The following is a 13,798-nucleotide window of genomic DNA, read 5'->3' as shown; positions in this document are numbered from 1 at the left end:
AGCAACATTTGTTTTAAATGCTAAACCATTGTTCAAAATTTCCAAATGAACATCAATATTTTTGGCATGATAAAGGCAAACGACCGCAGCTTCTTCCAAGGAAAATAACTGAATTCAGATGAAGTAGGCTGATTTCTTAAAAGTTGTTTGTAACAAGAATTTATAGAGAACTTACCAGATTGAGTGCACTTCCAAACCAGAGTATCCTTAGAGCTATCACCCTGACTGAGATATCGAGTGATTTTTGTGACTTCCTCAGGAGAAAAAATATGCTTTAGCATCTCCAAATTCCATTCTCTAGAATCAGATAGAACTAAATCCGAAACCTTGTTAACATGAATCTGTAAATCCGTCGGTTTAAGGATAATGTGATTCATTATTTGAAGAATCCAAGGGTTATCCCAAATATTAACATCCTTCTCATTTGAGATTTTCCATATTACATTATTCATCGGAAACTGCCTTACTTCCAGTAAACTACTCCATATTGCAGAACAAATATTTGGCTCAGATGTTGTCCAGAAAGAGTCATCATGAATGTATTTTGCAGTCAAGAGCTTCACCCACATAACATCTTCATTTTCGAGAAATCTCCAAGCCAGCTTAAAAATCAACGCTATATTCATTAGATCCATATTTCGAATCCCTAATCCTCCATCTTCTTTGCTTAGAAAGACCTTCGACTAGTTGAAGAAGTGTAACTTTCTCTCATCAGTAGTATGACCCCACCAGAAACACCTCATTATCTTATCCAACTCTTTTGTAACTCCTTTCGGAAGAAGACAGATTCCCATGCAGTATATAGGAAGAGATGATAAACAAGATTTTAGCAAAACAGTTCTTCCTGCCATATTTGTAAAATGGAATCTCCATCCAGGTAACCTTGAATTAAATTTGTCCACCATATAATCAAAACTTGCAATCCTATAATCAGATTTTAAGGGGAAAATCCCGAGATACTTATCTTCATAAAAAATTTCTCTAACCCCCAAATCTTGGATGGTTGTTTGTCTTCTAATGTTAGAACTTCCTTTGCTGAAATAAATTGCAGATTTATTGTAATTTGTAAGTTTTCCCGACAAAGAAGCATATTGCTGTAACAGCTTCTTCAGGTTAAGCACATTGATTCTGGAATGTTCACCAAAAAAGAATAGGTCATCAACGAACATTAAATGGGTAATTGTAGGCGCCCATCTGTTGATTTTGTATCCCTGGTACAAGCCTTGAGACTCAAATTGATTCATCAGAATAGAGATCCCCTGAGAACAAATAATAAATGAAGTAGGAGATAAAGGGAAACCTTGTCATATTCCCCTTTCACTCTTGAAGAAACCTTGTGGAGAGCCATTGATATTGATTGAAAATGAAGTAGTCATCACACATGCCATGATTATGGAATGAGCATTACCAGAAACTCCCATAACATGTAACATATCACCAAGAAACATCCAGTTTACACGATCATACGCCTTAACCATATCCACCTTCAGCGCGAAATTCCCATTAAAATCCCTTGAATTGTTCATGGAATGAAGTAATTCTTTCGCAATGACAATGTTATCTAATATCTGACGACCAGGTACAAATGCACTCTGTGACCAAGATATAAATTCTTCCAAATATGGCTTGAGTCTATTCGAAAGAATTTTGGCTACAATCTTGTATAAAACATTGCAAAGAGATATAGGGCGGTAAATCTGAAGGAGTTACAGGATTTTTAATCTTAGGGATTAGAGTAATGTTAGTGTGATTCAGTAACTCAGGAAAAACAACATATTGAAATATTTCTTTTATTAACTTGAAAACATCATTACATACTGTACCCCAGCACTTTTTGTAGAATACAGGAGAGTAACCATCTGATCCCGGTGATGTGAAAGATCTCATCTTTGAAACAACTGCCCATATTTCCTCCATAGTCGGAATTCTACTCAATTCATTATTTTCCAAATTAGATACTGCCTGGCCTTGAATATTGAGTTGAGGAGGATCTGGTGAAGGATCTTCTTGAAATAAGGCTTTTAAGTGTTGAATAAGTTCCCGAGAAATTTATGGTTGATCTGATGTCCATGTTTGATCATTCTTCAACAGATGACTTATAGTATTCTTTCTCCTTCTTTGTTGCACTGAAAGATGGAAGTGTCTCGTATTCCTATCTCCACTTTTCGCCCACTATTGCTTCATTCTTTGATCCCAGTATGTAGCCTCCATGATCAGATATTCATTAAGATGAGCCATCACCAGTTTTTTTTTTGAATATTAGTGGCAGTAGGACGCCAAGATTGAATTCTCAGTAATTTAGCTTTCAAAATTGCTATTTTATGTTTGATGCAGCCAATTCTCCTGCGACTCCATTCTGTAATAAAAAAAACCAAGTTTTCTCAATTTCGATTGTATGTCTTCTTCCTCATCTTGGGACCAACATTCATTAACCTTCTCAAGGAATTCCGGATGTGATGGCCAATGAGCTTCAAATTTGTAATTTGGTGGACCTCTAGCAATATTCCTGCTTGTATTTAAAAGAATTGGCGCGTGATCACTCGCAATTCTAGGAAGATGAAGAACAACTGCATTATGAAACCTGATGCACCATTCATGGTTTGCAAGAACCCTATCTAAATGTTGCCTCATTAAGTCTTCAATGTCTCTTCCATTTGTCCAAGTATAAGCAGGACCCTTATAACCCAAATCAATCAAATGACATATGAATGAAATCATTGAAATAATAGATATTAGAATTTAATACCGGAAGACCACCAAATTTTTCTTGACTGGAGGTAATTGCATTGAAATCGCCAATGAAACATTTAAGGCACTGAACTGTTGAGCATAAGATGTCATGTTTTGCCAGAAATCAGATCTGTGAGAAGCAACTGGAGGGCCATAAATGCAGAATAAGTGCCAAGGATCACTTATATTGTCATTCACAATAGTGGCATGAATGAGATTAGAAGATTGAGAAATTATCTCGATGTTAATATCTTCTTTCCAAAGCAACCAAAGACCGCCACTTCTTCCCACAGAACTTACGATATAATGATTATCAAAACCGAATTGAGAAACACGTTGTAAAGCCATTTGTTCAGACATTTTAGTTTCAGAAAGGAATAAGATTGAAGGACTAGTACCTCTGAGGAATGTTTTTAATGCTCTTATTGTTGGGGGATTCCCTAAACCCCAACAATTTTAAGCCATCATTAACATTTATCATGCGGCTGTTGAGGAATTGTCGCTTTACTATGAGATGAACTAGATCTAGCCTTCTCTGCATATTTGGATCTTGGAGAGTTATTAATGATGTAAGTTTCATCTTGAGCCCTTTTTTGCAGTCTGCTATCAAAACCTCTACCAAGTCCAACTATCTGATATTCCTTTGAAGTTTGAGCCGTATTTTCCCATTCCTGTGATTTTGAGGCTGATGGTTTTGGCCTTGCAACAACCTTTTTCGGAAACTGAGAAGCAATAGAAATTTGTTTACCTTTATCATCCAATATACGACTTGGGTATTCACGATGAAGACACAATTCAGAGTTCCAGATACTCCTCTCATAGACTTCAATATCTGCCACATGAATTTCAGAACGTAAACCCTTGTCATAGCATAATTAGATCTGGCAACCTGAGAAGATCCATCGCCTGAATACGAGACTTGTTGAGGACGAAACTGCACTCCTATAATCATCCAACTTTTCTTTTCCTCGAGACATACGGTAATTGGAGACAGAAGAAGGAGTATTTTGTTTGTTGCTTGTTTGACCCTCTCTAGTTTCAGATTGTTTATAATGAGGATCATCCACCACAAAAAGGTCCTTGAAAACAGGTTTTTCTTGTTCAACAATTCTACCAGAAACACATATTGAAGGCTTGTAAGTTGGCTTCACTAACTCCAAAGCTTCTTCATGTAGATGACTTGGGAAGTTGTTGAAGACATGATCTTTATAGAAACACACTTTGGGGCACAACTTCATCCAATGACCTATCAAGCCACAAAATAAACAAAACCTCGGAAGGCTTCCATACCTTATTTCTAAAGCATAATCTCGATTTCCAGGAAGAGGGAAAGGTATTGCCTTTGGAAGTGGATGATTGATGGAAACATGAGTTTTGGTCCTAGCATATTTTCCCCATGAAGTACATTCATAAGTTGGAATTGGTCGAGTATCCCCAATATGAGAAATCAAATCATAGACGTATAAAGAACAAAGATTTTCCACCGGCAATCCATGAATCTGGAGTCCTAATTCGACAGTTTCGAATTTATACTATTCCGGGAGTTTGTTAGGAATACATCTTTCCAAAGCAAAGAGATAATCTTTAATTATCCACGGGATTCCTTGGAGTATCAGTAAGGCATCTGCTTGGGATTCAAATTTGATTAGAAAAGTATTATCAGTAAATACTGAAACATAAAAGAATTGATTTGTTTTCCAGATTTTTTGTAAGGTTTCTCGGACAACATTGATGCAAAAATATTTTGGAGAGATAATCTCCAGGATTAAACAATTTTGGTGTCTTAATTTTGTTCTAGGGAAGTTGGTATTGATATTGACTGTAGCATTTGATGATTCACGGAATAGTAGGTTTGCAAATTGATTAAGAAGATCTGAAGATGATGGGTTGGACGACATATAACGTCCAGGGAAGTTATTGTCTGCCATGATGATATTTTCTTGATACAGAGCGAGAAGAAACCTTGAAGGCTATATAAAGGGGTTATCTGATTAACCAATATGGTGGGTAGTTAAGAGAAGTTACGAGCAGTTTAAGAATTTTCTTTGAATTTTAAAACTGACAAAAAGCGGTTGATGATTATGGAGGATAAGAACAAACTTGTAAACTGCATATCCTCATGGAAATCAACTAAAAAAATAGATTCACATACTGATTCAAGAATGAATCTAGTTTCCAAACGAAGTTAAAAAGAAACAAGAAAGAAATTAGATAAACTCCTGAATTGTGTAATATTGACTTACATTAATAATACAGAAAATATAAGAATTTGGGATGATTACATGGGATCAATAAACAATCATTTGATCCTGAAAAGGTTTACTGATGATTGAAAAAAATCCCAATAAAACTACTACAATTATATGAAAGCAACATCATTTAAGTGACAAATTCTACACACATCTTCATCTTCGTCGTCATCATCATCAATTGCTCTCCCTCATTCTCAAGACAATACATCCAAGGCTTTACATGTAAATAAAGAGCTCCAAAGATGGCATCACATTCAGAATGAGTTCAATAAGCAGAAATCCAGAGATGACTTTCTTAAACATATGGACAACAATACAAAGTATTTTCATACTTTAACCAAAAGGAAAAGAGCTAGAAACAATATTGATTCTCTTAAGGACAGTAATGGTAATTGGTTGCATACTAGAGATCAGATGGCCAAACTTCTTACACATAATTTTCAAGAAATCAGTACTACCACAAACCCTCATCTGGAAGACAAGTTTTATACTCGTATATGTACCTTGATGATAGACACATTGTTGTGTATGAATTGTCCTCAGTGTCTGTATTGCTAGTGCTTGATTTTATACTTATTATGGTGTTTTTATGTTTGTGTAGGTGTTTTCGGAGAAATACACTTGTGTGGAAAAGGTTGCTCAAAAAAGTGCTATTTGGACCCCTGGAGGACATTTGCTATACGGACCCCAGATTTGGCTAAGGGACACCCAAGGTTATGCGTAGCCCAAATTCATCCTCAGCACCCAAATTTGTCCTCAGCACCCATCTGCTTTCGCACCCCAGAAAAGGATAGGGGCACTTCATCTTCAACATTTCAAAAATAGAAAATGGCGGAAAAAATATTCACTTCACTGCAGATTTTTCGATCGGATTTTGGAGGAGTTTTTGTGCGATTCAATCGCTGAAACTTCATGGGTAGTTGTGATATGTCCTAACAGAGCTGATATGGGTGTTTGTTTCGATCAAATTTGGCTAGATAACCCAAGATATGAAATCAGAGCATCACGGGTTGGTTTTCTATTCCGAGTCCTGATTGAGTGACCAAGAGATTTTCGCGTGGCTGCTGCATGTTGGAACACTTCTGGAAAATGACTGAATGCGTTGAGAGTAATTTAGCGTGGGGAAACAGCGTGAGAAGCTAAATCAGGGAAGAAAATATTCCTAGAATATTTTTCATCAAGGCCGAGTTAAGAGAGAATTATCTTGAGTTATAGCGAGATTTCTTGGTGCTACTGGGTATAAAGAGGTTCCTAGGATCACATAGAAGGAGTCCAGAGAGTTTGGGAGAGTTACAGAGCATCACAGAGCCGAAAAATCGAGCTGCAGAGAACACCATTTCTGCTGCTGCAGAACTGAAGAACACGAAGAACAGACTCATGAAAGACAGTCGTTTATCAACAATGATAACGACACAGAGGCGGGGGTCATAGAAGCTGAACAACGACAGTTGACTTTTATCGTTTTATCTAACAGTGTTTTGCAACAATTAAAAACGTTGTAAACACCCGATTTTTAATAGTTTTTCTCCAATTCATCATTTGTAAACACTTTGAGCAATGAAATCAACTTTTGAGCGCGTTTCCACAATGATGAGCTAAACCCAATCTTCCGAGGTGATGGAGGAAGTCATTCTTCCAAAAGTTATGTGGTAAAATTTATTTGAATTTATTTATGCAATTCTTGTATGATTATTTTCACCGAATGAAAATTGAGTAATGATTTTTATTAATTAGTTGTGTTTTCTCTTGAGGAAGTATGCTTAGTTTAGGGCTTTTGATACTTCATTCTTGCGATTAACAATTGATGTTTTGAAAATCTAATGTAGGCAATGATTAGAATCACAATTTCTTTTGATTGGAGTTATATTGTCTAGAATTGCATGATAAAAATTAACATTAAATTACATGAATTTTGGTGAATGGTGAAATCCTGAACCCCGGTCTCTCTAATATAATCAGTTTTAATTTGCTTTATTTTCTTTAGTTTTAAAATTTAAATCTAAAAGCACAACCTTCACAAGTCTTGAACGAACTCTATTTTTTTACTACAACAACTTTGAAAATACACCAAACTTTTGGCGCCGCCGACGCGGAATTGTCTTTAGGCTAGAGTTTTTAGATTTTTTTTTTTTAGTTTTTTATTTTTATTTGTTCTTCTTTACGTTTTTGGGTTTTTGTATTTTTCTTTCAGATTTTGGAATTTGGAGCGAAAGAAAATTTTGCCAAAGATTTTGGTGAATACTTAAAGACTGGAGCAAAAGGCAAAGAGAAAGGAGCGAAAGAAGAAGATTTTTTTTTATAAAAAAACAAGAGAGACATTTTTATTTTTGTAGATTTTTTTTTTTTTAGACTTTCTTTTTCTTTTGCAGTTTATATTTTTGGACATTAAATTTTGGGACATTATTTTTAAACCCTACGGAAGGGTAAATATAAATTGTTTGCAGAGAAGGACGGTGATTACGATATCACCTCGGCCCCTCGGGTTCGTACATGACATAGGAGTCGTGGCCCGAGTCGACTACAAAGGTTCATCCCCCGTCTGGTACGGGAGGTAAGTTTGTCGAAACACTCGTGAATCCCCTGTCAGCGAGTTACTGTCTTCATTCGTATGCATATATGTTGAGGACTTGAAAACGGCTGCTTTATTTTCCTAGTAAAGGGCAAGAACTGGCCATACAAGATAAGGGTTTGGATTTCATCACTGTTCTCTTCTTGCCCGCCTTAGGAAAACGACACCAAACGCGAACCTAAGCCTAAAATTTTGACTAGAACGAGACCGATAGGGTAACGAGCTTAACAGGAAAGTCATTCGAAAAATATTGGTTACTCTTTTAAGCATACTTCGAAGTTCTTGACGGTTTCTGTAAGTTGAATGCGTGACTGCGCCGCCTTGTAATACCGGTGAGGCCTTGGGTATCAAAGCTCCACCGAGCTTTCCTCGCCTCTATTCAACTTATTTTGACTCGGATTGATTCCATAGGGGTTTGTTAAATTGTAATGAATTCCCGTTCGAAGAATTAGAAGCTGGTCTAGAAACAATCTAAGTGGAGCCATCATGCTTTTTGTTTGCTAGAAATCAGTAGGTTTGCTGTGGTGGAGTCACCCTTGATTGTGTTTGCATAGAACATCCCTTCCTTTTTAGGACTTTTATTTTTGATTTTGTTTTTATCGTGTATGCCCGAAGTTTTTAAACGGTCTTGGAAAAGAAACACTCTAGGTCGTTTGATTAGTGACAAACCTAGTAGTTCTTCTTGTGAAGGCGGGGAGCTCGAAGACTCTTCTTTTGAGAGCCTCGTTTTCGGAAACTTCAGTTTTGAGAATCTGTCTCTTCGTGAGGAAAGTACCCCTAGTACTCCTAGTCCTTTGGTAGTGCCAGAAATGGAAACTTTGAAAGCTTTGCTAAATCCAACTAGGACCTCTCGTCCGTCTTGTATCAAGTTAGATGAAACCGAGGCAAATTATGAACTGAAACCTGGGACTTTACAGATGCTCCCAATGTTTTTAGGGAAGGAGAATAAGAACCCCTATTTTCATGTTAGGGAATTTGAGGAAGTTTGTAGTACTCTGAAAATTAAAAACCTAAATGATGATGCGTTGAAACTTAGGTTATTCCCCTTTTCCTAAAAAGATAAAGCCAAATCTTGGTTGTATAGTTTGGACTCTGGGTCAATTGAAACCTATGACCAACTTACTTCTGCCTTTATACATAAGTTTTTCCCAAGGCATAAAACATCGTCTATTAGGACACAAATATGTACTTTTGCCCAACAAGAGGGAGAATCTTTATATAGGTACTTAGAAAGGTTCAATGACTTGATATCTCAATGTCCTCATCATGGTTTGGAGAAGGTTAGGTTAGTTCAGATCCTCTACGAGGGTTTAGATTATACAACAACAACCATGGTTGAGTCCATATGCGTTTGAGAATAAAACTGTTGATGAAGCGATGACATTTTTGAATGAAATTGCCGATAAGACCCAACAATGGGAAAAGAGTAGGGAACCTCAGAAAAAAATTCTTCTAAGTAGAGGAAATGTTAATAAGGTAGAAGGATCTCATGAGTCAGATGCCAAAATAGCAGCTATAGCCAAAAGGTTAGAAGCCTTAGATTAGGTCATTCTAGTGGTAGTAGTGGAAGAAATGAGCCTTTTTGGGAAGGCCATGCCGTTGAAGAGCAAGCCAATGCTCTTTATAACAACACTAGGTTTGATAACCGACAGAAGTTTGACCCATATTCAGAAACCTATAACCCTGGCTGGAGAAACCATCCAAACCTTTCTTGGTCCAAGGGCCAGAATCAAGGTCAGTCTAGTAATGCTCAGGTTCCCCCAGGTTTTGGCTACACTAAGAATCCTTCAGCTCCGGCACAGTTTCAGAACCCTTCGGATAAGAAGATTATGAGTTTAGAAGAGTCTCTTGCTTTGTTAACTCGTAATACTGTGCAGTTTCAGCAATCTGTTGCTCAAGGTTTAGAAGAAAATAAGAGAATAGGTCAGGCTAACTCTCAGGCTATTTCCGAGTTGAAAACCCAGGTTAGTCAGATAAATGAGTCTTTAAGAGAAAGACCCTTAGGAGTGGTAGAGTGATAGACAACAAGGTTTCCATGCCTGATAGTGAACATGATGTAGTTCACCCTTCTGAACCAGAAACTGAGGAGACTGATAGAGTCTCTAAAGAGACCAATGAGGGTCATATTGAGCCCGAATTTGTCCCTAGAGCCCCATTCCCACAGCTGCTAGTTCCAACTAAGAGGGAGTCCAATTTAATGATATATTGGAGGTTTTTAAGCAGGTAACTATCAACCTTCCACTACTAGATGCAATTAAGCAGATTCCCTCTTATGTCAAGTTTCTCAAGGATATGTGTACGCGAAAGCGAAAGCTTAATGTCCAGAAGAACCTTTTAGCTAGTCAGGTGAGTTCTATTATTCAGAATACCACTACTCCTAAGTATAAAGACTCAGGGTCCCCTACCATTTCTTGCACAATAGGTAATACCATGTTGAGAAAGCGTTGCTTGACTTAGGAGCTAGTGTGAACTTACCCATATCATGTGTACCTTAAGCTAGGACTTGGTGAGATGAAACCTACCAGATGACACTTCAGTTAGCTGATAGGTCCGTTAAAATTCCTCGTGGTGTGATCGAGGATGTTCTCATAGAGGTTGACAAGTTTATGTTATCCAGTGGATTTTGTTATCCTAGATACCCAACCTGTCCCTGACCCAGAGAACCAGATACCGGTAATTTAGGTCGCCCGTTTTTAGCTACATCCAATGCGATCATTAACTGTCGAAATGGTATTATGTTATGAAATTGTCTTTTGGTAATATGACTATTGAGCTGAACATTTTTAATATTAGTAAGCTACCCTCTAACTAGATGACTCGAACATAGAAGAGGTGAACATGATAGGAACATTAGTCGAGGAGTCATTACCAAAACACTTTGTTAGAAGATCCATTAGAGAAATGCCTAGCTCACTTTGGGATTGATTTTGATGATGATAATGATTAATGAAGTTAATGCTTTGTTAGATTCAACCCCTTTGTTAGATACTAGTAATGGATGGAAACCTAAAGTCGAACCACTACCAGTTTCTAAGTCTACCCTAGTTCCTTCATTGGAAGAGCCTCCTAAGTTGGACCTAAAACCATTGTCAGATTCCCTGAAATATAGGTTTTTTAGGCCCGTCTGAGACTTTACCTGTGATTATTTCTTCCGTCTTGGATAGTGACCAGGAAAGTAGGCTAGTAACGTCCTTAAAAACAACAAGGAAGCTTTAGGGTGGACCATAGCTGACATTAAGGGTATAAGTCCCCACTGTTTGTATGCATCGGATCTATTTTAGAGAGTGATACCAAACCTTCCAGAGAGATGAAACGTCGACTAAACCCTAATATGAAAGAGGTATTCGAAACGAGTCCTTAAGTTGTTAGATGCAGGCATTATCTACCCCATTTCAGACAGTAAGTGGGTCCAACCCCGTTCAGGTTGTACCCAAGAAATCCGGTATTACTGTAGTCCAGAATGATAACAATGAGTTTAATCCCGACCGAGTGACCACGGGTTGGCGTGTTTGTATTGACTATAGGAAATTGAACAAGGTCACTAGGAAGGACCACTTTCCCCTTCCCTTCATCGACCAGATGCTAGAGAGATTAGCTGGACATAGTCACTACTGCTTTTTAGATGGCTACTCTGGATATAATCAGATCGTTATTGCCCCAGAAGACCAGGAGAAAACCACTTTTACCTGTCCCTTTGGTACCTTTGCGTATAGACGCATGCCTTTCGGGCTTTGTAATGCCCTGCGACTTTTCAGCGTTGCATGATGAGCATATTTTCTGACATGGTAGAACGGTTCTTAGAGGTCTTTATGGATGATTTTTCAGTGTTTGGTTCGTCTTTCGATGAGTGCTTGCATCATTTGTCACTAGTGTTGACTAGGTGTAAGGAAAAGAATTTAGTGCTTAATTGGGAGAAATGTCACTTCATGGTTCGTTCAGGAATTGTTTTAGGGCATATCGTATCTTCTAAGGGTATAGAGGTAGATAAAGCCAAAGTTGACCTTATTAAGACTTTACAGGTCCCAAAAACCGTAAGAGATATTAGGTCATTCTTAGGGCATGCAGGTTTTTATCGTCGATTCATTAAGGATTTTAGCCTAATTTCTAGACCTCTTTGCAATTTGCTTGCAAAAGATGTTAAGTTTGTCTTTGATGATGCTTGTTTAGAGGCTTTTGAGAAGCTTAAGAATTTACTCACTACCGCCCCCATAGTCCAGGCACCCAACTGGAACCTACCCTTTGAGATCATGTGTGATGCTTCAGATTATGCTATTGGTGTTGTGCTAGGTCAGCGAGAAAACAAATTACTTCATGTGATTTACTATGCTAGCAAAACTCTGAATGATGCCCAGTTGAACTATACCACTACTGAGAAGGAACTGTTAGCCATTGTGTTTGCCTTAGACAAGTTTAGACCCTATCTCTTAGGTTTAAGATCATCATATATACTGATCATGCTGCTTTGAAATATCTTTTGTCTAAGAAGGATACAAAACCTAGATTGATTAGGTGGATCCTTTTGTTGCAAGAGTTTTCTCCAGACATTAGAGACAAAAAGGGTGCCGAAAATGTTGTAGCAGACCACTTGTCTAGGCTAGTTGTTAGTTCCCCTGATGATTCCCTTCCTATAAGGGATAGCTTTCCTGATGAACAATTGTTCTTTGTTACCCAATTACCTTGGTATGCGAATATAGTGAACTATCTTGTTACTGGTCGAATGCCCCAACATTGGGGTAAACAAGATCGTTCTAGGTTTTTAGCTGAGGTTAAGCACTTTTTGGGATGATCCTTATTTGTTTAAGTATTGTCCAGACCAGATTATTAGGAGATGTATACCTGAGAGTGACCAGTCCAGTATTATTTCCTTTTGTCATGATCATGCTTGTGGGGGTCACTTTAGTGCTAAGAAAACTGCTGCTAAGATATTGCAGTGTGGATTCTATTGGCCTTCGTTGTTTAAAGACTCCCACAGTTACTGTGTGACTTGTGAACGTTGCCAGAAATTAGGAACCATTTCCCGTAGGAACATGATGCCCTTGAACCCTATTTTAGTTGTGAGGTCTTTGATGTGGGGTATTGACTTTATGGGTCCGTTTCCTAATTCTTTTGGTAACTTATACATCCTTGTCGCTGTAGACTATGTCTCTAAGTGGATTGAGGCGGTGCGTGTAAAACCAATGACCATAGGGTTGTGATTGAGTTCTTGAAAAATAATATACTTACACGTTTTGGTACACCGCGAGCTATAATTAGTGATGGAGGGTCGCACTTTTGTAATGGACCTTTTAGGCTTTTGATGAAGAAATATGGTATTACACATAAGGTAGCTACCCCGTATCATCCACAGACTAGTGGTCAGGTAGAAGTTTCCAATAGGGAGATAAAACGTATATTAGAGAAAACAGTTAATCCTAATCGGAAAGACTGGTCGTCTAGGCTTACTGATGCCTTATGGGCTTACCGTACTGCGTTTAAGACCCCCATTGGAATGTCGCCTTATCGACTTGTTATGGCAAGGCATGTCACTTACCTGTTGAGTTAGAACATAGAGCTTATTGGGTGTTAAGCAGCTAAATTTTTCACTTGACAAGGCAGGAGCCCATAGGAAACTCCAGCTCAATGAGTTGGAAGAGATTCGTAGAGATGCATACGATAGTGCTAAGGAGTATAAGAACAAAATGAAACTTGTGCATGATAGAAATATCTTAAGAAAGTCATTTTCTCCAGGTCAAAAATTCTTCTGTATGATACCCGCTTGCATCTTTTCCCTGGGAAGTTACGTTCTCGGTGGACGGGTCCTTTATTGTTCGCACTGTCTTTCCTCATGGAGCTGTTGAGATCGAGACACCGGATGGTAGTAGTTCTTCGAAGGTTAACGGTCAGAGATTGAAACCCTTTTTAGAGCCCTTTCCTACAGGTGATATTGAGGAGGTCCCTCTGGAGGACCCTGTTTACCCTTGATTGACCATCGAGGCGATTGTATGTTGTATATTAGTTTTTGATTTCTCTCTTCACCCAGGTACTATCTTTCCGACTTTCTCTTTACTAATTCCTCATGTTACTTTACTGTTTGGTATTGCTCTTTCATTAGAAACATTGAGGACAATGTTAGATTTAAGTTTGGGGGTGGGGAAGAAACTTTTTGTTAGCTTTTAGTTGCAATAAATAAACTCCAGAGCCTAGAAATTTATGCTTATTAAGGTTGGCACTAACCAATCTAAGTGGATGGGAACATCTTGGTTGTAGG

The sequence above is a fragment of the Papaver somniferum genome, chromosome 2 (genome assembly GCF_003573695.1).
Source record: "Papaver somniferum cultivar HN1 chromosome 2, ASM357369v1, whole genome shotgun sequence".
Lineage (NCBI taxonomy): Eukaryota > Viridiplantae > Streptophyta > Magnoliopsida > Ranunculales > Papaveraceae > Papaver > Papaver somniferum.
The sequence above is the reverse complement of the archived record's forward strand: the minus strand, read 5'-3'. Positions refer to the sequence as shown.